The 4,657-nt window shown below is 42.2% G+C and overlaps 1 protein-coding gene across 1 annotated transcript in view; it reads left to right on the plus strand.

The window, feature by feature from the left end:
* The window catches only part of LOC116396616 (microtubule-actin cross-linking factor 1-like), a 68,921-nt gene extending 64,270 nt beyond the window's left edge, over positions 1 to 4,651 (plus strand). Inside the window, exon 3 of the transcript XR_004213611.1 lies at positions 2,270 to 4,651. The gene's annotated coding sequence lies outside the window, so the exon portion shown is untranslated. The remainder of the gene's footprint in view (positions 1 to 2,269) is intronic.
* The last annotated feature ends 6 nt before the right edge of the window (positions 4,652 to 4,657 follow it).

Genomic DNA, 4,657 nt, shown 5'->3' on the forward strand with positions numbered 1-4,657 from the left:
GTGTGTGTGTGTGTGTGTGTGTGTGTGTGTGTGTGTGTGTGTGTGTGGTCCTAATCAACCTTTCCTCAATACAGATATAGTTGGTAAAGTTGTTTTTCTTCATAACTTCTGCTTTACTGAACACATTCAGGTTCCTTACCCCTTGAAATCCAGATGTTCTTTCTCCTCACACAGCTGTCCTCACTTCTGTTACATTTTGCCAGCTTTATTTAGTTGTTTTTTTAAAGGCATTGAAGTCGATTCTAGTCACGATTAAGCAGTCTTTTGCTTCCTCGCAGCTTGCAGATATCCTGATTTAACTAGCCGAACTCCACATTGTGCTTTATGCTTCCGGACTTTCTCCTGTCCCTTCTCAGCGCTCAAGCTCTTTGTACTGCACAGTACACCCTCGGTCTCTGCTGCAGCTGACCTACATGCATCTGCAGACATCTGTCTCTTTCTCCTCCATTCCCCTCTTCAATATGTGGAGCAAGAAAGCCCCGGTAGGGTATGATAATATCCTCCGCGTCTGAGATGAAGAAGCGCTGTGTCTCCCAGCTCTCTGAGGCTCAGAGTTGTTTCACCTCCAACCCCTCTGACACGTCACACACATCCATCCAACATGTCTGTTGCTCATCTGTTTCTTCTTCTTCAACTCTGAATTCCCAGACATTAAAGGAGACCAAACTTAGACTCCTCTTCCTCCGGAGAGATTTGTGTGACCACGGAGCACATCAAGAAGTCTCTGGCCTCCTGCTGCAATTTCTCCTGATTTCAACAGAAGGAGGCTGCAGGAATACGAAGTGAAACTTGTGTAGCACTTTTTGTTTCCATTAAGAACATCCTCAACATCCTGGGCTTTTCTTACATAGTTTGAACAGGTGTGCTGAATGTATTCAAAGTAGTGAAGGGATTAAACCGGGGGAAAAAGCATGCTCAATTGTTTTGTGACTTCCTTTTCATAAGTTAGAATGAGAATCCTTCAAAACAGCTCGATGGCCTGTGTAGGAAGTACCGGCTTATGTGATATTTACCTAACATACCGAACTATAAAGTGCTACTGATTAGTCCCGTATGTTTAAGTGCTGAAAATCAGACGTTTGTTTGAGGCGAAAGAAAAATGTGTTTGATTCGATTTTCCTGAAGATGATTAAAGGGCGTAAGATAATATCGGTACAGTCGAGTATCGCGATATTATGTTTCGTGATACCGTATAGAATTAAATAGGTAACGTGGCCGACGGCGGCTCAGACTGCACAAAAAGTAGTGCTATGATGTTGGCTGTTACAGGGACTGTGATCAAATGGAAAGGCCACTGTTCTGATTGCATAAAAACGTTAACGTTGATTTTTTTTCTTTTTTTTCTTTTTTTTTTTTTTGCATATGGTGATGTTTTCCTTAAATTACATATTTATAAAATTGCAATCGGGGCTGTCGCAATATTCAATTTTCACCGCACGAACATTGTGGCCAAAACAATTTACATTGACGATATTATCGTGATAGCTTTTATTTCTTCTATTGCTATCAGTCAAATTTATCTTTGACTTTGTTTATTGTGTGTTTTGTCTCTTTTTCTTCTTGGCAAATAAATTACACTGAAAATCTGAGTCTGTAAGCCTAACCGTAAATATATAATATGATCACAACATGTTGAATCGTAGCCGCGGGCGATACACGGCCCTCATGACGCTGTCTGCACACCACCCTTCACTCACGTCAAAGTATTTATCAGCAGTGGTAAATCAGATTGTTTGGCTGAGACTTCCTGTTCAGAGATCAAAGAGAGGAAATGTTATTCCCTTTAAGAAGGCATTACTCTTCTTCAGATGCTGCTTTCAACCACTGAATAAGTTGATGCGCATGTAAAAAATGCAGAAAATCAATATGCTTTTATGACTCTGTTAAATGTGAAGTTTCTGCATGTTTATATGTGCGGTGCGTGCGGTGCGTGCCGGCCGCTATCAGTTTCTTCTATAGAGAATGGGCAATGACGTAATGGCACATTGCATTCTGGGTCGTGGTCGCCATGTTTTAGGATACCCCTCGTTGTTCACATACATGCATTCATCTATATATAACCACGAGCTCAGAAAAAGCTGGTCCAAAAAGGAGCTTGAGTTGACATCATTTAGTCATAAATAACGTACAAGTGTTCATTTTAGTGTGGTGTAACATTATCAGGACTGACCTGATGTGTTTAAAAGTTCTTCAATCTAACCAGACTGTCTCTTTTTATTCTTTTCTTCCATGTTGCTGCCGCCGTCTCTGCTGACTTCCTCCAACAAAGGTAAAACATTTCTTCTCCTCTTCCTCTCAGTATTCATCTCTGCTGAAACTACTGGCTGTTTTACATCCTTCATTTCTTTCGGAGCAGTCTGTGTCGGTCATTCAATCGAGTGGCTCGACGGTGTCGTTGTTTTTCTTCCTGTCTGGATAATGTGTGTGTCCCCCACACACTCGCTTGCTGTGTGCTGTGTCTCAATCGCATATATTCCCAGAGTACACTGATGTGGTTTAGTTGTTTTAAAGTGAACTGGTAACTCCTCTGGACCAGTTCACGGAGCGTTGCTAAACCCCGTCTCTTCTTTTTTTTAATCCTGAGGAAAAACACACCGGCAGCTAGCTGCTGTCCCGTCGCTATGGTTACCAGTCACAGCACCGCAGTCCTCTGGCCTGAGGAAGTGTGTGTGTGTGTGTGTGTGTTCAGGGCTGCCTTTGATGAAGCGGGCTGCTGTTGACGGGGTCGTGTGAAAGAGGAGACTCCCAGTAGAGCGTTCAGGATCGCTGAACAGTTTTCAACAGTTCTTATTCTTTTTTTTATTCAGGATTTGTCAACTTAAGAGTTGTTGAACCGAGCGTGTTGGCTTTGAACTGCAGTCTTCGTCTGCTCGGGATTTGACAGTTTGGTTTTCATATCAAGTTTTGCATACATGTCGCATTTCTAGAAACTGTTTTCATATGAGAGATCGATCGATCGATCGATCGATCACAGCCCCCCCTATTTTCCCTCCCTCTACAATGCCATTGGTGTGTGAGGAAACAAATACATGGAGGCTAATTGGAAGCTATCGCCCTTTGAACTTTGGGGGGTCAGGTCATTATCTGGGGTCATCTCAAATCCTCCTCACACACACACACTTGACTTATCTGCCCTCCTATCGGTCATTATCAGTCATTACTCTTGTTAAATAGCTCTTCATGACCGAATTTCTGCTGTGTGTGTGTGTGTGTGTGTGTGTGTGTGTGTGTGTGTGTGTGTGTGTGTGTGTACTGAGAAATGTTTGGATGTGTGACGGGTAATATTTGGGGGTCAAACTGTTTGTCTTTGACAAAGAGAGAGAGAAGTTTGTTTCAACTAAAGAACAAGTTGTTTCTTCTTGAATCACTTTCTGTCAGAATACAGCACAGCTGAATGCAACAGTTAGATAATATAGACCTGAATGGAGAAGAAGATTTCTTTCCGGATGAAATGATGAGCTGAGAGAGTATGTCTGTCAAAGGGTTATTACAAAGTTTAATTGCATAAAATAAAAACTTCACTTATGTAGTGCTAACTTTTGAATTATTAGGTCCAAATGAAAAGTTGCACATCCGCCATTTTTTCCGCAGCTTTTCATCACATTTTTAGTTATTCTTTCTGTAAAAATAATTTATGAATTGAGTCTCAGCAGCAGCTATGAAAATGATTGTTGTGTCGTGATAAATGACAGCTGTGTATCATCCAACATGATTCATTGGCTTTGTGTCGGTTGAGTGAGTGGCAAACACACTCGGCACTATGTCGGGTGATTTCCTGCTGCAGCAGTTCCTGTTTGTCCTGAGCGTCAGTGTGATCCTGGACCAGGTTCTGGGTTCTCTCAGCGTTCTGGTCCCAGTGCCCTGGTGTGACCTCCAGCAAGAGTCCGTGTACATCTCTACAATCCTCCTGATGTACACACACTGCTCCTCTCCAAACCATTGACACTATCTAAGTCTCACAAGTGGCCCTGGAGTCCTGAAGTGAAGGAAGCCATCACCATGTGTTTGGAAACAACGACCTGCCGGTTGCCATGGCACGAGACCTCATATGGCCTCAGTGCTGCGTGTGTTTGTGTCCGGTACATGTGTACCAAGGCCGAGTACAAGACTGACTGATCCTGGTTCAGTCAGTCTATTTGACTCGTGTGGTCCCCACACAGGTGCTGAAAGGATCAGAGCATGAATGGAATAGTTGATTTGTGGACATTTGTCATTTTAATAACTAACTTTTATGTTGTGTGAAGCAAAAAATGTGGTTTATTTGTGGTTCCAGCTCGGGGAAATTGTGATGGGCTTTACATTTTTTGTTTGTTTAAATATGTATTAATTCCAATAAATAAGTGTGTGATTAATCACTGAAACTAATGTTGAGTTGCCGCCCTAGTAGAGAAATGTGAGATTACAAGATGATAGAAGTAATATATACTCTGTGTTATGTACAGCAGGTGTTCTCATCTTTTTGGACTTAATCCTCCAAACGTACAGAAAACATGCAGAGGCGTACTGTTGAAATATATCAAATAGACATTAAAAAAAAAAACTCACGCATGAGATGATCTGTCATCATGGAGACCAAGGCTGTGCTGTCAAACCATGAAAAAAGCAGAGGGGTGTGTGTGTGTGTGTGTGTGTGTGTGTGTGTGTGTGTGTGTGTGTG

The sequence above is a fragment of the Anarrhichthys ocellatus genome, unplaced genomic scaffold (assembly GCF_004355925.1).
Source record: "Anarrhichthys ocellatus isolate YVR2014 unplaced genomic scaffold, GSC_Weel_1.0 scaffold57, whole genome shotgun sequence".
In the NCBI taxonomy this organism is placed as follows: Eukaryota; Metazoa; Chordata; class Actinopteri; order Perciformes; family Anarhichadidae; genus Anarrhichthys; species Anarrhichthys ocellatus.